At 43.2% G+C, this 22,955-nt stretch overlaps 1 protein-coding gene across 2 annotated transcripts in view; it reads right to left on the reverse strand.

Annotated features, from left to right (window-relative positions):
* Window positions 1-4,680, reverse strand: part of LOC118211605 (plexin-A2-like) — an 80,728-nt gene extending 76,048 nt beyond the window's left edge. For both annotated transcript variants that reach the window (XR_004762033.1, XM_035388948.1), the window contains exon 1: window positions 3,963-4,680. The gene's annotated coding sequence lies outside the window, so the exon portion shown is untranslated. The remainder of the gene's footprint in view (window positions 1-3,962) is intronic.
* Between the last annotated feature and the right edge of the window lie 18,275 nt (window positions 4,681-22,955).

The raw sequence follows: 22,955 nt of genomic DNA on the forward strand, positions 1-22,955 counted from the left end.
TGACCAGGCTAAGCGGGTACAGATAATGGATGGATGGATGGAAAAGGGTTAAACTGCCACTTCTGTGTAGGAGGCCTCGTTGACCACCATGGGAGAGAACAATTTTCTGTAACCCAGCGAAGATTGCTAATGCTAATAGGTCTGGAAGATGCGCTGTACAAAAAGCTCCCTCAGGACAACGAAGACACAGAACAAAAACCAAAGAGGCGTTCGGTTTTCTCTGCCGCTAGAACAGTGTGTGGCAAGGGCTCCCCTTCACCATTATGAATATGCCCGCAGTCCAAATCTGTAAGATTTGTTTGCTTATGAGCCATATAAAATGACTTAAGAATGTAGGCAGTTCCTCCCTACAGTCAGCAAGAGTTCTGTGGACCGAACCAACATGCGCAAAAAAAGCAACAGATCAACAACAGGGCTACAGTCCAACAAAGAGCTTTTTAAAAAGCTTGGGCTGACCGTGGATAAGAAGCTGATCCAACAGGATGACATGATACAGAGTCACATGGGGAGAGCGGGGCATGCTGCTAATTGGTTTGCTCTGCATGTGACTGAATGGCAACAGCAAAAAATAAATAAATAAATAAATAAATAAATAAATAAATAAAAATCACATCCTGGGGGGGGGGGGGGGGGGGGAGAGGGGGGGGGGGGGGGCAGCGATGTGTGGAGCTTACTGCGTTGGCCTCCTAACGAGGACATTCCTCTCAGCTCTCGCGTTTTTAACCCTATTGATCGAAGCGTCTGTGATGTAGGGACCCCCCCAAACAGGAAGCGCTTATCGACGTTTCCTGGAGCCGGCTGATTAATTTCCTCGGGGTGGCCTCCGGTGGCCTTTAACAATGACGCGTGAGGAACTGAGCCTCTCTGCCTGCCCATTGCCCAAAACTCACACTACTGCAGAACAATACCAAAAAGAACTCATTAACATTCCTAATACGCCACGCATTTCTTCTCACGGAAATGCAGAACCACGCATTTCAATTTCAAGAGGAGTCTACTAATAACTAATAGCGCCAATAAAAACCAACGTAACTCGAAGAGCCTAAATGAACAAGAGTCCGTTAATTGCATCTCCCTTTTTTTATAAAGAAAGGAGAGGAGAAGGCACATCTTTATTCCGGCCGCCCTCGAAGACAAGGCCATCAGAAATGACTGAAAGTGAAAGGCGGGCTCACCGGGGGATTAGAGTTTAATCGCTGCTGCTTTGTTTTTCGATTCGGCCCCGGTCAGCTGCCCGCGCGAACGCTCGGGACCTCGGGGGGAGCGACGGGGACCCGTCAGCGCACCTTCTCCATTCGCTTCACTAAAACGCCACGTTCGGTGTTAAGTGCGTGCGTGCGTGCGTGTGTGTGTCTGTATGTGCCCATCCATGCGTGCGTGCGTGCATCCGTGTATGTGCCCATCCATGTGTGCGTGCGTGCGTGCATGTGTGCACCCGTGTGTGTGTCTGTGTATGTGCCCATCCATGCGTGCGTGCGTGCGTGCGTGCATCCATGTGTGTGTCTGTGTATGAGTCCATCCATGCGTGCGTGCGTGCGTGTGTCTGTATGTGCCCATCCATGCGTGTGAGAGTCCAACTGTGTGTGCGTGCGTCTGTCTGTGCGTGCGTGCATGCATCCGTGCGTCCATGAGTGTGTGCATGCGTGTGTCCATGTGTGTGCATGCATGCATCCATGTGTCCGTGTGTGTGCGTGCGTGCGTCCATGAGTGCGTGCATTCGTGTGTGTCCGTGCGTGTGTGTGTACGTGCATGTGTGCAAGTGTCAAAAAGGGCTTGTGGAACCAAAAAAGGAAAAAAACGAACCCAACCCACAAAGGCAGAATAAACCTTGTTATGCTTCAGCTAACAGAAGAATGCGAGACCAAGTGCTCGTGTCAGAAACTGGCCAAAAGGGACGCCTTTCACTGTAACACACTGCAGAAAGCAAAAGGGACGCCTTTCACTGTAACACACCGCAGAAAGTGGAGAGTTATGTATGGCCCTCATTACAGGCTGTTGTGTTTATAATTACTACCAGAGGCCTGCGGTGCTCCTTTCCCTCACTGCTCGCTGTTTTTTTAAATAAATATATATATATATATATATATGTGTGTAGCTCCTCCCGGGGTTAAGGCTGTGGTTTAATTTCCTGGTTGAGGGAAACGGCCCTGCTTGTGCCTGAAAAATCATCTGACTGAAGCTCTATATAAGTCATCCTCCCTTCAGGTCAGATGACCAGATATTTTCCATGCGAACGGTCGACGATTTCCAACATTTTATGACAGCGTCCCGTATCTGTGGTCACGATCAGGTCAAGCTCACAGCAAGAGTGCCTTAACGTTCGGAGGCCCCTTGTCACGCTTCTGCTAAAGCAGAGGATTATGGGGGAAAAGGTTTCAGAACACTGCAGCGCTCTTCTGAGCTCTAGAATCTGCAACTGAAACAAGCGTGAGCTACTGAAATAGGAGCCCACTGAGCACAACCCCGAATACAGAAGGAATCTAGATGTCTAGAGGGTTGGCAATTTAGGTTGACTGATATTTCCATCCCATGCCATATTTCCCCCCATACGATATTCCCATACGATATTTCCCTCCCATACAATGTTTCCCTCCCATACGATATTTCCCTCCCATACGATATTTCCCTCCCATACGATATTTCTGTCCCATACAATATTTCTGTCCCATACGATATTTTCCTCCCATATGATATTTCCCTCCCATACAGAATTTCCTTATCATACGCTATTTCTCTCCCATTATGATATTCCCCTCCCATACGATATTTTCCTCCCATACAATATTTCCTTCCCATACGATATTTCTATCCCATACAGTATTCCCCTCCCATACCAGAAAACATAGGTGAAGCATATTCATGGAATCCTGGGGATATGCGCAAAAACATGTAAAAAAAATTAAAAAATACAAAAAATAATAATCCCCACAAAGCCATGACATAATGTGCATGTTACTGACATTCTCCATCTTTATTCACGACATCATCTCCTCCTTCTGGCTTTGATTGACAGATGCTCTATTTTGAGCAAAATGCAGGCTAGGTTGCGCTTACATACTCAACATCTTGATGTTAATTGCAGAAATATTACTCATTTAAATAAATAAATAAATAAACAGGTATGACTGGGATTAGAGGAAAAAACAGGCAGGTTCGAAGCACATTGTTGTTACCATGTAATTGTAATTAACTGGACTCAACATAAATCACTAAATCACTTTTTTTATTATTGAATTGTGGCCCAGGGATGGTTGTGGCCCTAAACGACTGCATATAGTGCCAGCAGTCAGCTTAGACAATGTGCCTGAAACACATTTGCAGGAATGGTGCTTTAATATTTAGAATGGAATCTGAATTATCCTAACATAATTAAACATACTTTTGTTGTCAATCTAGCGTCACGTCAAGTGGTTTAGCGTCACAATGTGCGCACTCAGGCACGCACTTGCAATGAAACAGCAATTATCTTAATAGAGCATATATTAATAGTTGTCAGAAAAGAGCAATGTGGTAATACAGTACAGGATAGTAGAGTGGATTTGATTTGTTCATTGTGCGTTAGTAGTGCTGTACTTCTTTCAAAGTCGAAGTGCCGTGTAACATAATGGTCCGACAGTCAATTGCTAAGGAACTGACCGTATAACCCAGAGTTTGCATGTTCGATTCCCAAGTGAGCATTGTCGTATACCGCTTCGCAGCGTAGCCCACTTGACCTGTCTTGTTTCAAAATTACAAGTGGTATAAATGGATTGCATGCAGGTCTAGACTGGATAAGAGCGTCGAAATGTCTAAAATCTATCTATAGCCTGTATATACGCTGTTCGCAACTTCCCGATGTGTGGCTACAATTCTGTAAAATCCGAATTTAATTAGCTTAGCAAAAATCATGTACTTACCGTACATAACACAGACCGCGCGTAATGGACCAATTTCACATTTGCGCTGTGCGTCTTTCTACTCACCTTTCAGGAAAATCAGCAGCGTTTCATCATTTCAGTAAGATTTCACGAGAACGCTTTCTTCCTCCGGACCGCGTTCTAGTTTAAATCCATCTAAATCTATATAGTAATATCCTATTCTAATTCAGATGACGGCTTTGACCACTGGCACGGTTCAACATTGTTCCCCTGAATGTCCATTCAGCAGGCAACTAGGAAAAGATATTTGGTCTGCTTCAATTTGGGTACTTTTAGTACAGTGTAATGCATCCATCTACATCTGACATTTACGAAGTAATTACTGTAATACGGAACATCATTTCATGATACAGGACATTCTCAACCAATGTAGTGTGCCCTTATTCCGTCTCGCCGTACTCAGTTTGAGTTGCTGCCTCGTGCCCGACATCCGCACGCGCTCGTCTCATTCAGAGCTTTCTACGCTAGACTGAAAGAACGCAAACGGAACCCAGTCCCCGCGCAGACTGAACTCCCCGCTGTACAATAACGTTTAAACCCAGCCCCTCTCCAGCCTCCGCCGTGCTCCCCGAGCGGAACGCGCTCATCTGCATGTCTCCCGCGTTCGCAACTTTTGGTAGAAGCGACTGCGTTCGCAACGTTCGCTCTTCCCCCCCTTTCAGAACATTTTTTTCCGGACCTGTTTAACATCGATACAAAATAATTTCAGTTCTGTCGTAGGAAATTTATGCAGCGTTTCTCATGGGCAACGCTTTCGGCCATTCTCATTTTTCCCGGTTTAACCCCCTGTCTACCCCTCACCTCAATCGATTACTTCCAAGATATGTAGCCTAATACGAACCTACAACGTCGCATCGCTGTAACATTTAAGCAGTTATGGATTTATGAATAATATAATTCTTGGAACTTTATTTTTGATTGAATATTAGGCTACATATTATGGTGCAAAAAAGGGAAAGGGGAAAACGTTAAGATTAATGAGTGATATATAAATTTGAGAATATGAATTACATTACAACTTGCCACGTGAAACGCCATACATCTTCCACATGGTATTACCCGGTACATATAACTGACTTGCTTCCCATACATCATCGGTATGTCCTACATTCACTACAAACGTATTATGCATCCAGTTTAACCTGTATTATAGCATACAATCTACAATTCACAATGCACATAATCTATAATCCACATTTTACATACACTTACATCTCATTCATATCCCAAACATGCCAGTGATTGTCCAAATAGAAACTCACCCGCATATAAACAGCACCCTACATACTGTAACAGTAGACTATACTATACCGCATAAATGTCCAGGTTAAAATCAATGCTGATTAGTAGTTTTAACTCATAATAGAGCAAGCTACATGTGGTCACTACTGGGCTCATATATCAACTCTGAGTTGATTTAACACTGAGCATTTTTCATTAGTAAAGTATAGCATAAATTTAAATATGAATGAATACATGAATCCCAAATGCGCAATACATGTATCCTAATTTACTTTACTTCACAAGCAGTGTGTCACTGTACATGGCACTCCTCAACAGTTAACATCTCACACTTGATTAAAATTGGCCTGACTGTAAATGTAATACACTAGGCCTATGTATGATAAACTATACCAATACAAAAAAAAAAAAAAAACCTTTAGGTCAGTATTCTTTAGAATTCTATAATGTGCAGTGTTATCTATATTCTGGGGTTTCAACCCAGGGTAGCCCCCTGGGGGTCCGTGAAGGTACTGGGGGTCCCTGGTCATTTATATGCAGTAACTGTATATAAGATTAGGGAGAATATTTCAAAATATAAAACCTTTTAAAAAAAATACAACCCTTTGTAACTTAAGATGGGGGTCCTCTGGGTGCCTTTGAGCCTGGGGTGGGAGTCATTGGATGAAAAAAACCCTGAATCATATACATGAACTCTGATCTAAATAAATAAACTTCAGTTCAATCAACATTTGGTTTCTTGAGCGTGTTCTATAGGTGTTCTAAGGTCTATATATTAGCATAAGGAAAGAAGAAATACAAACATAAAAACCTCTAACTATTATTAAAGGAGGACTCCCTGTTAAATTGCCAAATCATGTTATGGACAAGACAAGCGTCTTATTCGAAGAAAAAAATAAAATATTGTGAAACACTGGCATCTATGGGTGTAATTTAATAAAAACCAAATTATCATTAAAGATGCCAGGAAAGGTATGTTTTCAGCTCAGCTGAATTCTCTGTGAACGTGTCAACCTTAACATTCCGTTTCCCTTTTGTCCTAAATGATGTGTCTTTGCAGACCCCATTTGTCCACAGAACTGCTTTGACCATTTCAAACAGAACTGGAATTGAGCTGAAAGGTTCTAAAGAGATGGTCTGTAGTTAACATCGTTCTCCTTCAGACACAGTTCACATACTAGGTCTTTCACACCTGACTGCTGGCTGTAGCTGCAGCTCGTCGGATTGACTTCCTGTTCACCATTCTCCAATCCCTCATGCCTACGACCAGCCAGGAAACTAGGCGTGAGAACAGGAAGGCGATGACATTGTACAAATGGGCACAAAGATCCTAAAAAGGACCACAAAGGACTCGGCAAAAAACATGTAAATGGTTGGATTCTGATAGGAGAGGGGGGCTTTTTGCCGGTAATTACACAGCTCAGGGGAAAGGGTGAAGAGGGTAACCAGGTTCCCGAGAGGATTGTATGTGTACAATAGTGCACGGAGAACATTACAGGCATTTAGCAGACACTCTTATCCAGAGCAGACACTCTTATCCAGAGCAACTTATATTTAAATAGCATTTTACATTGTATCCATTTACACAGCTGGATATACACTGAAGCAATGCAGGTTAAGTACCTTGCTCAAGGGTACAACGGCAGTGTCCTATAAAGGAATCGAACCTATAACCTTCCGGTTACAAGCCCAGTTCCTTACCCACTGTGAACATGCAATAATGGCGAGCACCATCAGAGAAACCCGCTGAAATACGGTTTCGGCTGAAATACTGAATATGAAGCAGGATTATCCCAGAATGGGTCGGGACGTACGGAAACGAGCTAAGACCTGGGGCTGTGCTGGAAAAGAAAAAAACAAGACATCAGCTCACCCTAAAACTATGTGGAAACAGTGGGGACACACAGCCTTAAGTTGGCAGCACCTGAACTTAACTCAGAGTTATGAGACAGAGAAGAGCGAAGGAGGACCTGCGCTGAAAGTAAAAAGCAGTAAAGTTTTAAAGGTGGCAGCTCTTTTTAGTGCCGCCATCTTGGGGGATGTGCCCCCCAGGGACAGTGTGAGAGTCACCAGCGCCACCAAAAACAGGGAAATCACCACGAAGAGGAAACAAAGACTCTGCACACTCTTTAACTGGGGGTGTCAAACTCAAGTCCAGGAAGGCCTGGCAGGGTCTGCAGACACACGTTCTGTGCTTTCAAAATCAACAGCCAATTAAATCCTTCAGAACAAAGTGTATGGATTATTCAGCCGATCATTGACTTTCACTGAATCTTCAATGAACTTGCTGGTGCGGAATCACGTTTGAAAAGTACCGGAATCTGACAGACCTGCTCGATAAAACTTGTGATAGCCGATAGCCTGATAGCAGCAGGTGAGAAAGGGACCGTCTCAACCTGTGTCTTAGCCGGCCCATATATTTCACGGCTTCAGATTCTCTGGAGCGGAATTCTGCCTTCGTTTTAATTAAACACTGGAGGCTCTCATTGTTTGAACTGCACAAAGCCTGTCTCTTCCCCACCTTACCCAATGTGAACTCTTGGGCAATAAGCTTTAAAATCTCACAGCTTTTTCCAGAAGCATCCGTGGCGTCTGGACAACAGCTGCAGACGGAGCACGATACGCGGTATGACAATGTGCAGCTGTGGGAGCCAAATATTTGTTTTTCTGACGCGTTTTCTTGATGTAGACACAGACGAAGCAAAGGCGCAACCTACTGCGGCAAACAAATTCAACATAATAGAATCAGTGAAAGAATTCGCAACGTGTCAGATGGAAATGTGAGGCTTGTAATGACTGGCGTGCCAATCAAAATACTGGTATTGCAATCAAACTGTCAAGAGTCTGATGAATAATAATTATCAAAGCCAATTAAGAAATTAGCACTCCCCACAGGCTGCAAGAAATCCACACTCATATTTGAATAAGACTGAAAACTCCTTCAATAAATATATACATGCCTAACTTACCCCAAATAGAAAAACTATAAACAAATAAAAATAAAAAGCATATATTTAGGCTTTATAATTTGATGTGGTTTGTTCATTTCACATATTGATATGGAAAGTGTTCATTTTAGTTGTTCAGGCAAAAGGACATGTTTTCATTTTAATACATTTCTGGAATAATACAGAAAAATTACCCCCAGTTCCAGCTGTCAGAAATCACCACCTTTGTCACGCATAAGCACACTGCTAAATGTAATAACGTCCTATTCTTTCATCCACTATCAGGAATTATACACAGTAACCCAGATAAGGTATGGTTTTTCATGCAAATAAAGCTTGCATTCCTTACTGTGTAGTTTTGGCACAAAGAGGGAAAGTTATTAGCATCTATATCATGTTAGGGCTCCATAACCTTTATTGTTATTCCATCAAGCTTAATAAAAAAACAAAAACAAATAACAACTCTTAATATTGTCGAGAAAATAGTAGTTTATGCCTTTAACAGAGCCAGGCTTTGTTCCTTATTGACAGCAATATTTCACCATGAGGCAGAATGGACTTCCATCAGATAAATTAAGTCCTCAACGCTGAACTGTGAAACAGCTCAGCAGGGGGACCAATACTGACCAGGCATTCCATAAATATTGATTTAGCGAGCAGGCAGAAACTCTCACAGTGTATTGTACAATTTCTCTGATACTCCTAATGCCCTTCCAAAAATCTTTTTCAGGCCGGGGGACCATTTTTTTCAGGCAGGCAGCGAGGGGAAAGCTGCCCCTACTTGGCTCGGGAAAAAGGTTCTCCCCCCGTGAAGAGGATGTCACGCCCAATACCGCCAATGGTCATGGCCGGCCGCCACAGAAGGCTTGGCGAGGCCGCTGCTTCCTGCAGATTGGGTACGGCACCAGCTCTGGGCCGCCGTCCAAACTCGCGGCTTAATCCCGCCTGTCCGCATCATGACATCACGCGGTTTCACCGAGCGGTGACCCCCGAGAGCATCGCAGAGCCAAAAGGAAGAGGCGCCACATAAAAAATGCCGCTTTGGAACAAGCCTTAAAAAAAAAAAAAATCACAGGGCGCCAAATACCGCCGTGAGATTGGCACAGCTCAGGAAGGAGTCTCACAGGGTCTAAGCACACATAGGAACTCGAAGAAATGGAGGGTAGCCATTGGAATTATCAACGCTTGGTGGTAGCCCAGTAAATGGTGATGTACATGTAAAGATATGAATGGACTGCACCTTCATTTAAAAATAGATTTTTTTAATGATCCAGTTTGGAATCTAATTATGTTGGTTTGTTGTTATTTTCAGTTGCACTACGTGCAACCTCAGAAGAATCATATTTACCCTAATTTACAGATTGTTAATTTTATTTTATTTTTTAATGAATACAAGCAATTTACTTGGTCATCTGTGGCTTTGTGTGGCACACCAGCATGTCACTAAAAATCCCAGCTGCTAACGCCCATTTGCCAGGTTGGTCCACAGAACAGTTCTGTGTTCCTCAGTCGTTTTCATGACCCCTTCCCTCAAACTGACATTGATTAAGAGATGACTTTGCTGAAATGGCAGAACTATATTGGCTGCACAGCTGATTGTTGCCCCCTACTGGGTGGGAGGAACTGACACGGCAAAGGTAAGGCAGAAGGTAATTGCAGTTTCATTGAAATTGGTATTCCTTGAACTTTCGAATCATGGAAGTAAATAATAATCGTACTTCATGACTGCAGTTGGATCTGTGAAAAATTTGACCTTTAAAAATATCTCCATACCCAGTAAAAATGATAGAAGTTGTCTTCTCAGCAAGTAATTCTGGGCATAAAGGTTTTGTCCTGTCAGTTAATAAAAGAGAAATGTAGACTGCTTTTTTTAAATGACTTGCTTAACCTCAACCTCTCCCAGGAAAGGAATTAGATTTTTCTCTCCAGATCACGTGGGAAGAGGCTGAAATGAAACAGTCATTCTGAGCAGCGTGTATTTTACATAGATCACAGGGAGCACAGCTCTGAGAGAGTGACTTCTGATGGGCAGGAAATGGAGAGTCTTTAGCCATAAGCTCAGCTCTACAAGGGGCCTATTACTTTCAGCTTCTGTTGCTCTTCCCCCAACAGAGACGTTGCCTTATTGGTTTTACTATTTGTGCCCTGGCAAAGGATCAACCATCAACAGTGTGCTTCAATGAAAAAAAAGGGGAAAACAATTGTTGCATTAGTCCTGAAAGCTGAAGATCAGAAAGCCAAGGACAGTTCTCAGAGACAGCATTCACTTAAACCCTACATAAAAACAAAGATTTTTAACTGGGGAAATTTTTTTTACAGTCCAGTACAATTCTTCCGAGAAATTCCATTAAAACCAAGATTAAGATGAAGGGAGGTGGTGGGAGATGGGGGGGGGGGGGGGGGGGGGGGACCGTTATTCTTGGTCCACAGGTCCTTCAATGAATCACTAATGCAGTTTGAGTTGAGAACTGGGAGTCTGTGCATGTAAAACATAAATACCATGGAGGAACTGACCTTCACAGAGGCAGCGGTGGCACTGCTGGTCTGTGCAGGGAACGACGAGCCGATATGCCGTTCTCTGAATTAACCACACCTGTGAAGGTCAAAGCGTCCTCAAATTATGAGACACAAAGTTTTTTTAAAAGGTTTTTTTTTTTTTGCCTTTTCAGGGACACACAGGAAGTGATGATGTAGGTTCTTTTTTGTTCCCTGAAAATGGACGTAATTAAAGAAAGGAAGGAAAGAGGCCCACACAGAGGCCTCGTAAACCAAAAATCCCAAAGGCAAGGCAATTTCCGGCAAAGTATTACTCCTTAAAGAATTTAAGAACTTTGTGACAATAAAACATAACCTTGGGCAACTGACGAACATACAGCAGAACAACTCATACTCACAAAATGGAAAGAGGAAAAAAAAAAAAACTAAAAAAACTAAAACTGGCATGTCAGGTCAACTATGACCATCTGTCCAAAGTGGTGCAATGACCCCATACAACCTGCACTTCTCTCCATAATTAATGATACTAGTCTTACTTCCATGTATAGATAAACTCAATACAAGCATGGACGTATATATAAATCCATGCTTGTATTGATTGTAACTATCTTCAGCTCTAGTGGTTAAGGGCACTTTTGTAAGTTGCTTTGGCTAAAAGCATGCGTCAAATGTCTAAATTTAAATTTTAAATTGATCATCTCTTGCTTGAATTTTGTTCAATACCCCCTGACAAGAAGCCACCCAGTAAGACATAACAAGTCAATTATAGTTATATTTTTAATGGATGAAAAATGTATTTATTGTTTCACTGAGCTTGGAAACTGACAGATACTTTGCGTGTTCTGCATCGAGTGAATGCAGTTATCCAAAGCAACTCACACAGCTAGCGTTCCTTTTTGCGTGCAGTTCGTTGATACGGCTGGATGTTTTACTGAAACAACTGAGGTTGAGAACATCAAGGCCACATCGCCTCACCTGGGAAAATGAACCTGCAGCCTTTGGGTTGCAAGTGAAGCTCCCCCCCCCCCCATCCATCCATTATACAGCCCTGTCACACAGGCAGAGGAGGAATAAGCATCCTGTCATTGTGCTGAGCTGGGAGCCTCAGGCTAAACTGCACGAAAGCCAGATTATGACATCACAACTACCTGTGAAAACCATACTGTACCTTTCCGTGGTTGCCACACGTCTTCATTACGGCTGTGTGGCATAGCAGGCGTCTCTTAACGGAAATGCACTCCCAGTTTGGCAGCGCTGTCGTTTTTCTAAACAGTATAACCCCCCCCCCCCCCCCCCCCCCCCCCCCCCCCCCACACCCCATTGAAAGCAGGTAACAATTTGCCCTTAATGAAGATGAGCACTAATGGGCAGTCTCACCGGAACACTTACCGTGCTCTGCGATATAAATGGCTCCTGTGTACTTTACCACAGACTGCGGAGGTTCGTCAAAGCCAGGAATGGTCACATGATTTATCAATAAGACAAGGACAATAGTGCATTGTTTTTGGGTTTATATTGTTTGCGGGGGGGGGGGGGGGGTGGAATTCACATTTGGAGCATGTGTCATGTCACACTAAGGGAGTTCCCACACTGTCTGTCTGCATGAGAACACATCTGCGGGTGCAGGTCAGAGGGAGGACACGCAATGTGCCGTGAGCAGATGTCAAGGTCAAGGTGATGTCATCCAGGTCAAGGTCGAGGTCACGTCATCCAGGTTTTATAGTGGTGTTTTTTTTCCCCCAGATTAACATGGAAATGGAATCAGTGTCCATCGTTGATGAACGACAGTATAGTATAAAGGTTTGGAAACTGAAGCTTAGGGAATTTTGTGTTACAGCACAAAGGTTGTGGGTCTCATTCCAAGTGCGGGCACTCCCCTCATACCCTTCTGGGAACTTAATTGCTTCAGTAAAAATATCCAGCTGTAGACAATGGATGCATATGAAAAATTCCCTAAATGTATTAACTGAAAAACTGCTGAGAGGAAGGTTGTCCCTAAAGCAGTGCCTTGTTCTGAACCCTTCTCGTGGAAAAGTGCTGCTTCTAAACAGGTGAGGACATTGTTAGACGGGAGACCTCCTGGGAAAATAAATTGTTGCTGAAAGAGGTGTTGGTAGTAGGCCAGTAGGGGGCGCTCTTCCCCTGAAGCAAATAGAAATCCAGTGCACCGGCACAGTAATTGGGTCACTGCTGAACAAACTGCAGTCCTTGAAAACGACACAGCACAAGCCCTGACTCCCTGTGGTCCTTCAGGATCGACTGCAGGGCACTCAAAAGAGAAGGGGGGAGCATTAAATCGCAATGTCCTGGGTAAATTTCCCTCAAAAAATGGCTCCATACGTCTGATCACCTCACCGTAGCCAACATCTGATTGGCTACACAAAGCGGAAGAGTGGCACATGACTGATCCAGAGTCAGCGATTACGCAGTTCGGTTCATCGGCTCATGCAAAAGGTGATGCTGATCCAAAGGTACATGGTGAGACTCCCCCCATAGTTTGGTCTATATATGCAGTGGTTCTGAAGTAGTCACTGGGGAAATGTACAGGAGTTAGCATCTGCTTGTCACTGACAGTGAATTTTTAAAGCTGTGAATTCTCAAGCAGCATCTCCAGGGCATATCCCTATGGCTTAAATTAAATTGCATGAACTTCTCAGCACATGCATATTTTACACTCCAGTTCAGGACTTCAGCAGGAGGGCAATTCGTCATCGCACTGAAAGAATTCTCCTTAGTAGATTTTTACCGAAACACAGAATTTCAAGGACAAAACTGATGTAGAACTACAATAAAATAATTTTTTAATTATTGAACACTTAATTTCCGCTTCAAGTCGCTCCCAAAATTGCGCAGTCATTAAAACATATTTTAAAGAACAAGGATAGAATTTTCCCTGAGCTGACTTGAAGGCTGCAGTTCTTAGAAATAATGTTAATAAAGTCTTTGCAGACTTTCAGATCAAGCCTAAACAGATCAATCCCAGAGAGCCAAAGCCAGAATCTAGACGTTTAGAGGGGTGGAGAGATGTTTTAATTAACATAAACGGACTAGATTAACCGCAGTATAGCTCAGGTTTCAGCCAGATATAGCCTGGCTTCATTCTAGTTGGCAAGAAAACTTTCACTTTTCAACCAAATGTATACAGGTTTTTACCTGAATGCCTAGACGTTGTTTCACCACGACTTCTCACCACAAAAATGTTCACTGGTATGTTCCCCCCCCCCTCCCCCCCCCCCCTCCTCTCAGCACTTCCCAGTCCTCTGTGAAGTCTGCTCTTTTTTTTCTTTCTTTTTGGACATAATCAGCGCTTCTCAGCCGATTGGCTCAAGCAGTCCTTTCTGTACAATGTCTCATCAGTTCTGCTTCAAGCCGCCGAGCGCCTTCCCCTTAACGAGGACTCTGCCTGAATGATTCGCTGGCGGTAATGAAGAGTTCATTAGAACGGTTTGTCTCACAGCCCTTTTTTTCTACAGGCTATTACCCCGTTCTTTATCTCATAAGGCTCAAACGGAATCCAGCTACTTCCTCAAATGCTCTCTCCGCTCGGCCGAACCTCGTGGCCTTTTCTCTCTCTCTCTCTCTATTTTAAGCTCAAGTTCAATCAGCTTATTGAGTTTTGACAGCCTGTGCATCAGGTGAGAGCGCAGGTACGCAGCCCCTCGAAAGAATCATTTTCACACCCACTGGGGAAAAAAAATAAATCAAAAACATTTGGCTCTGATGGTTCGGCTTTTGATCAAACACACCTCCTCAACCATTACCATGTTTCACACTGATAAAGACCACACACACCTGACTTATCATTTAAATCTCCGTAAATGCTCCTGCTTTACTTTGAGACTAAAGCAGGTAGCTCTCCATTCAGTTCTAAGCCTGAAACTGAATTTAACAGTTCATTTCTTTGCAGAAATAGTGAACTACGTTTAGTAATTTCATCCCCCCAACCCAATTTTCAGGTGGCATTAACTCTGTGCTGTTGTACAAGCTATGTAGTTTAGACTTGTAGCAAAGCAAGTTACTTTCTGCCATTCAATTAATTTAAAATGTTTTTTTTTTTTTAAACACAGCACACAGTTGCCATTTTCTCCTGCAAGAGAAATAAAACTGACTGAGACAGACAGACAGACAGACAGACAGATGCTGATGTCACTGCGCTGCTGCTATTGCCGCTGATGAAGGGTGGCATATTGTGCGAATAACGAGCTTAAAGTGAGAAACTAGTTTAGCAACTAAATGCTGCACATTTGAGTCCCAGGTGGGGGAGCTGCCATTGTGCAAGATGCTCACACCAGAGCTGTCTCAGTGAACATCAAGCTAAACCAATTCATCAGTGCAGAAACCAGCAAACAACCGGGCCGTAATTCTGCTACAGATAATACTGAGCTCGTGATATCAATACAGAATACATGATTCAAAAAATGCCCCCCCCCCCCCCCCCCCCCCCCCCCCCCCCCCCCCCCGGTTAGACTTTAGAATTTCGCAATATCGATGGAAGGAATCTCAACCATGAGCAAATATGCATTTCAGAGCATTTCTGCTTCACTTGGAGCGCGATTTGCCCCGGACAGGGAAAACGAGAGCCACAATCAGCGCACTGCAGTCGGCTGGCCATCCAATAAAACAGCGCTGTCAGTGTTATGAAATACCAATCGCCGGACGGGGAATTGGTATTTCATACTTTATCACCGCAATAAAGACTGAAGACCCGTCCAAAGATGGAACGTCAATGTCAGTCAAGCCTGGACAATATAGGAGAATTTACAATGCGTTTATATTGAGGTTCAGTAATTGCGTAGGCTACGATTGCTTTCATACAGCCCCCCCACCCCCACCCTCCGATAACATCACACGCGCATCACGCATATCGCAAATGAAAATAGTAAACTCACATCAATCAGGTAGCAAAATGCCATCGTTTGCTCTGTCACTTTTTTTTTTTCTTTCTGATATATCTCGGACACGTTCCGCAAGGTGAATGTGGACAGCCCGGCCGATTCAGGGGGGGGGGGGGGGGGGGGGGGGGGGGAAAGAATAACTTACGGGAATAAATGTGCTCAGTTTTATTTCTAATATTCTATAACTGAGCTAATGCCCCTATCTGAGAGAAAGAGGCGATAGTGAATCATGTCAGAATGTGGTTATTTGAGTGAGCATATGAACAAGGCGCTGCCTACTAGGTCCAGAACAAGAGTACAATTACCTCGGCTGGGGACCTTGGACTTTTTACTCAGCGAGAAAATAAAATAATATCTTGGTGTTTTGCACGAATGGCTGAGGCAGTGGTTTGAAAACCCTTCGTTTGTCAACTTCATTACTCTTGTTCTGCCACTCCTGACCTTCACCTACTGCCCACACGCCGGGTAATATTGGGCCTCATCCACGAAACGCGCGTACGATGCGTACGTAAACGGTGCGTAAGAACGTTTTCACAAACATTTCGGTATTCGTCATTTTTTTTTTTTTCTTATCTTTATTTGTTCATGGCTGTTGCCTTATGCCAATCTCATAAACAGGATTGCGCATAAAACGTACAAACAATCAGCATTCGTCATCTTGTACACCTGGGATACGCACAAAAACAAAGTTCTGCAGGAATCCCATATTGGTATTTTCATAGGAACATTTTTAAGAACAATAGTAAGAATAATTTAAGAAAGGTTTTGTGAATGAGGCCCATTACTGAGTCCAGCCCAGCAGATTTAGGTTAAGTCTAATTTGGCAGGAAGTGTAGTATAATGGTTAAGTCACTAGATTTGCATCTCTAAGGTTTCAAGTTTGATTTCCAGGTGGGGCTGATGCACCTTTCAGCAGAGTACCTGAGTAAGTGTCCAGTTATATAAATTAATTGTACGCAAAAAAATGTAAGCCTCTCCAGATTAGAGCCTCAGCTAAATGTACATCTATGCAAGACAGATTTATCAAATGAAAAATTTGGGCCCACTGAAAGCCAAGCGAGGACATGTTGTAAATCCTTCAGAAAGCTTTTTATGCAGCTGTCATAATTATCCTCTCCATTTTTCATCCAGCTTAATACAGTTAAACCACTGAATTAAATTTCGTCTTTTAGCATGTCTGTGACCAATCACCATTAATACGGGCGGTGATGTACCGCACTACCCAGCAGACTCCATAACGTTATTCACAAATGTATTACAGCTGCTTGATAATCACTTTATACAGGGCTCTGACAGGAGAAGTCATTGGAGTCTCTAATGTCTGAGTAATGACCACTAAATCAATCTGCCGCAAACCTGGAAGTACGGCTCACAAAAGATTATGGGATGGCAGAACCGTTATGAAAGTTTATTTTTGTAGAAACTGAGGGAAAATAACAGGGCTCAAAGCGGAATGCTATAAGCTGCTGGCCACATCTCTTCTGAAGGTGCTCACGCTCATCTTTTGCCCATTAATACCTGGTGAAATTGGGTCATTAATGCACTCAAACTATTTTTGAATAAAATAGTTAGACGAAGCAGCTATAGTTTTTTCTGCCCCCTCAACCACACAGGCAACCGTACCCATGATATGATTAAGGAGGAGATTAAATGTGCAGCAAAGAAAGAATATCAGCGCCTCCATGTAGCTGAAACAACATTCTCAGTGAGAGACAGACAGACAGCTCGTTATCCGGTCTTTCTACATCGATGTTCTCGGCATTATGGGATGTGAACGCCCCGGTAATGAAACACCGTCTCATCTCAGCACGGGTTATGCAAAGGACAGCCGAAATTTAGTTCCCGCTGGAAAACAACGAGAAGTCAACGATAGCAATCAAGCTAAAATGGTAAACGGCACCGAGAGCCATAATTATGGTAATATGCTAATCATTTTTTGCATTTTGGGCACCTGGTTTAAACTAGAATAACTGGCTGGCAATAGTAAGGCAGAAAGCTAATTTAAAACAACTTTTTTCCCCCCCTTTTTGAAAACCCAATTTTTGCTTCAACGAAACATTTACAGAACAATATCACACCTGAATATTTACATGGGAAAAATGATTGTGTGTCTTCCCATTGTGTGACAGTAACGAGGGCATGGAAAGATGCCAGACACACTCACAGCCATGTCATTCTAATGATCCTCACAGATTCACACAGTGGGGAAATTGCACTGAAAACATTCTCACAGGGAAAAATTACTGCAAGGTGCAGGCGATTAATTACTGTAATAACATGCAGGTAGTTAATATTTGTAGGGGCTGAGTGGGCCCACTGTGACAACGTGATAAATATGTACAGTAAATACGTGCTGTAAATAAGCACAGTAAATATGTACAGTGTGTACAAATAAAGGAAATAAAGGACTCGACTGGATTCCGATTAGAAAATAAAGAGGAAAAAGCATTTTAAAAATAAACTACTATTATTCAGACACTACAGCATGCAATTAAATAACTGCAATGGTCATAAATGGTAATCAGACTTGAATTCATCCAATTTCTCCATATATTCCTGTCAGATGGTTCATACTGAACACATTTATTGCATGTCATAAGTGGTGTGGTTATGGCTAAGACACAATGGTGGGGGGCATCACATGCATATACAGAGGTGAGGCCTAGACCAGTAATTTATTTAAGGTTGCGACAAAGCCAGAATCATTTCCCCTGTGCTAGCACAGCCCAGAACAGCACCCCCCCCCCCGACCCTTCCCAGGATAAGCGGGTATAGATAATGGATGGATGGATGGATAGCACAGGGCTTTAACTCACCTGCTTGCTATCCCTGCACAGGATCTCGCCTGCTATTCCACATTTTCCTTGCAGGTTTGTCTTCTGTTCCTTACTGAACAGCCCAAAACCTGGCCAAAGCCAGTTCTCTGCAGTGAGACAGTGTTACGACCGGCTCGAAAAGCCACAACAACTGAGTCCAAGTGTATCCAAAAACAATCCAGAAACTGATCTAAAAACAAAAACCCAGACATTCATTCGTATAAAACACAAACGAAAACCAAAAAGATCTTCACAAAACCAAAAGCCACACACTCAAAATCCCAACATGACAGCCCCAAAGAAGATCCCTTCATCCTCCTACTGCAGGGCTTAAGTTGGGCCACAGGCAGGTGGAGGCAATCAAGCAACTAAGTAATTAGCTTCACCTGCGCTACCCAGGCAAGCAGAGGCAGGGAACGTAGCAGACAGTCCTAAAAGTAGTAAAGCAGGGGCGTCCAAACATAACAGAAAAGGCTCAATGTGGGTACAGATTGTTATTATAGCCCTAAGCACTAAGAGACCTGATTGAAGGTCTTGATTGAAGACCATAATTAGTTATTTGAATCAGGTGTCGTAGTGCCAGGCTAAAATGAAGACCTGCACCCACAGCAGCCCTTTTTGGACTAGACTGGACAACCGTGCTGCAAGGGCTTCTGGGAGCAGCAGCAGTGACGTTTCACAGGTGTGAAAATCTTTCTCAATTATCGCCAGTTTTGTCTTCTGATAGGAGCCTCCTGAGATCTAGTCAGTTACACTGCAGTGTGCAATTCCAAACACGGCCGTTAGATGGCGCTAAAAGAACTGCCCTGTGTCCATTAGTCGTATCTGAATATTATCTAGTTCTCTATGCAAAATTGGGTTCAAATTTGGCTGGATCAAAACAGTGGTCCTCGTAACGGCTGACACAGTACTTTCCAGGTGAAGAGTATTGTCATTACTGCAAGTGCTAGGTTAACAGAGACATTAACCCAAATCTGTGCATCTGTGCAGAGTACCGTGAAATTAAATGCACAGTTAATGCCGATTAGCTTTCAGAAAGCTTTTGGGCCCCAAAGGCCTGCCTCCTCACTGCAGGTCACTCTTCTATCAGTTCTGTCCCATTAGCGCTGTGGACTTCCCTGGGGTCCCAACACAAATTGAAAAAAAGGATTACTGGAACCATCACTCCGAAAACCCAAACTAGGGAGCCCCTGCACAGACACGCCAGGAAAGTAATTAGTTTCCTCCTGGATGGGGTTGCTTCATTTAGAGCAGGGGTGTCCAACCTTATCCGAAAATGGCCAATGTGGGTGCAGGTTTTTTTTGTTCTCAACCAGCACTAAGACACCTGGTTCTACTTAACAAGATCATGATTGAAGACCATGACTAGTTACCCAGTTGAACCAGGTGTCTTAGTGCTGGGCTAAATAAAAAAAACCAGCCCTGTCTGGGTAAGACTGGCCCCCCCTGATTTAGAGGCCACATTTCTGCATTAATCTGCAGGCACTATGACCAAAGGCAGGTGTTCCATATGGAAAAATGATATATGGAAATATATGGGAACTACATGGAGTTTAATAGTTTAGGTCTTTTAATAACACTGTATGACCAAAGGTATCTGGACAGCCCTTGGTCTCGGGTTGTCTTTCATGGTTTGGGCTAGGCCCCTTGGTTCCAGTCAAGGTAAGTCTTAATGCCACAGCATGCAATCACATTCAAGATGATTTTATGCTTTCCCAACGGTTTGGGGAAGGCCATTTCCTGTTTCAGCATGACAATGCCCACGGGCACATAGCAAGGTCCAAACAGAAATGGTTTTGTCGAAAACGGTGTGGAAGAACTTGACTAGCCTGCACAGAACTCAACCCCATCCAACACCTTTGGGGTCAATTGTAAAGCCAACTGCAAGACAGGCTTTTTAATACATTTAATTTCTTAAGACATCTTATCAAGTATATCTTTCTTACTCCATTGGCCGTGTCATTATATTTTTGTACCATTTCAGTTATATTTTATTTGCCTTGTCATAATTTTAAAATGCATATTAAACTATGAAAAACAAGAGTTATTGTCTAAATTTACATTCGTAATACCCATTTAATTTTTGCTGTGCCGTACATAATTCTGAAAGACATGACAATGCCAATAAATGATGATGAATGTTATGAAGCAACAGTGGTGCAGTACGGCTGTTAAGAACCTAGGCTTGTAATAATCAGCAGGTACAGATCCTTTCTGTTTCATTACAGCTCTTACCTCGACTGATGGCTAGAGTGTGAGAACGTTAGCTATGTAAGCCTTTCTAGGTAAGGGCACGTGCAACACAAAGTCATAACAATAATTCACAATGCATCCGCATGAGGCAGGACCGAGGCTGCTGGAGGTATTCTGAAGGCGTATTACCTGGATTCTGAGCCCAGGGTTCACTGCACCCGCCAGACTGCAGGATGCGCTGGTTTTCAATTTTCACTTTTAAAATCAGCAACTAGCTCAGACCCAAGAAACCATGGTGAGAGGAGTTAATCTGAGTTTAACCAGCAGCTTTGGTTGATATATTTGATGCTGAGTGACAAAGATAAAACAGAAGATCCAGCAACTCTCCAGAAACCAGGGAGACCCCAGCGCTCTACAGCTCTCCAGAACCAGGGATGGGGACCCCAGCAGACCCTGCGTCTCTCCAGGTCCAGGGCTGGGGACCCTAGTAGACCCTGCGTCTCTCCAGGTCCAGGGGTGTAGAGACCGCAGAAGACCCTGAGGCTCTCCAGAACCAGGGATGGGGACCCCAGCAGACCCTGAGGCTCTCCAGAACCAGGGATGGCGACCCCAGCAGAACCTGAGGCTCTCCAGGACCAGGGTTGGGGATCTCAGTAGACCCTGAGGCTCTCCAGGACCAGGACTAGGGACACCGGCAGACAACTGAGGCTCTCCAGGACTTGGACTCGATCTCAGTGTCACCCGGGGGGGATAGTTCAGACCCTCAGTTCTGTCTCAACAAATGTAATGGAGCAGTTTGGAGACTCAAGCCACGTTAGCTGGAACCTGTCTTGAAAAGCTGTACAATTTTTCTTGGAAACTATAAGATAAGAACTGGGATAAAATTGTATTAAAAAAAGAGCTGAATCTTCAAAGGACACTTTCAAAATAAAAATGTTTTCAGTGCTTTTAGTAATGCTAATTACTATTTATTCTTTATTAGTGTTTGTATGAACCGGGCTGTGGTGTAATGCTGGCTATTGTAAACTCCTTGATAAATTCATTACCTGGTGAGTGCTTTCACTGTGTTGTTTTCTGTGACATTTGCATTGTACATTACTGTAACCATTCAAAGCAATAAATAAACCTTGAATATAACATTTCAGATCCCAACTACAGAATGATAACCCTGTACTAAATCCTAAATCCACCTTCATTCACATGAACAAAACACAGTGCATCATGACATTGGCTGGTTACCTGATTTGTGCTCCACTGCCTTTTTAAACTCAAATACACACAAATCACAAATGTTCATTTTTCACTTTTTGTGAGTGGATTGAGTTAACCTAGAGCCCAGGGGCGTCAGCTCTTCATTTGAATACAGTAGCACTTCACCTCACATTAAATGCTTTTGCTCCTGAGGAGAAAAAAAACCTCACCATGACTGGCAAGGAATGGCAGCACAGGATTCCACCGGTGAGATTCTAGAACACGGAGAGCTCAGAGAACGTGTTCCATCCTGTCAACATTCCACTGCTTTCTGTAGAACGGCCTTGCGGAAAATTCCACCCTCTTCTGTATTAGAAGGAGTGGGAAAAAAAAACAGGAAATGAAAAAGGGAAAGAATGCAGGTTACCTTGACAAATCATAAACCGTGTGAAAAAAGAAACCCAACTGAACCATGTTCACTAAACTTAATCATACAATGAATTAAGTTTTTAAGCAAAAAAAAAAAAAGAAAAAACCCCAAAAAAAACGAATGGCGGTCAGGAAGAAAAATTAGGCAATTAGTGTGCTAGCTGCAATGAAGAAATCCAATCATTTGCAGAAAAACAGTCTCAGAAGGAGATTTTAAAGGAACAGTTCACAACCTCGCTGTATAAGCTGGTTTGGAGTGACTCCAAGTACATTTTCTTGCTTTAAATCACAAACGCCTCGATGCCCCTACCAGCCATTGTGAAAACAGCAGGTCATGAAAGACTTATGCAAGCATCTACAATACACTTAAATTGTACACACAAACTGCCTGGGCCAATCCAAAAAAGAAAAAAAAAAAACTAAAACAAAACCATACACTCAAACAGAGATAATATCAAAAAAAATCCCCAGAAAGGGAACAATGCCTTTTAAGCCTGTAAGTGAGAAGATGATCTTGATTTTGAAAATATGACACCAGGGAATAAAGAGGAACCATTATCAATATGCCCTTTTAAATAATGGAGCAAGACATTATCACAAAAGTCAGCGTATTAAAAAGGCTCCTTACACCAGCAGGCTTTGGATTTACGAGTGTTTAAGGTAACCAAAGGCACACTGCCGAGTGTTGTGAAGAGACGGCACACCTCGGGCTCCTGAGTGACGGTATGGGATTTTCTCCCCCCCGTTTCTATGACGGAATTACTCTCCGACCCCCTGACGCATCAGCGCAGAATACCCACGCTAATATTGATCGATTTCACTCTCCTG

Source organism: Anguilla anguilla, chromosome 13 (genome assembly GCF_013347855.1).
Source record: "Anguilla anguilla isolate fAngAng1 chromosome 13, fAngAng1.pri, whole genome shotgun sequence".
In the NCBI taxonomy this organism is placed as follows: domain Eukaryota; kingdom Metazoa; phylum Chordata; class Actinopteri; order Anguilliformes; family Anguillidae; genus Anguilla; species Anguilla anguilla.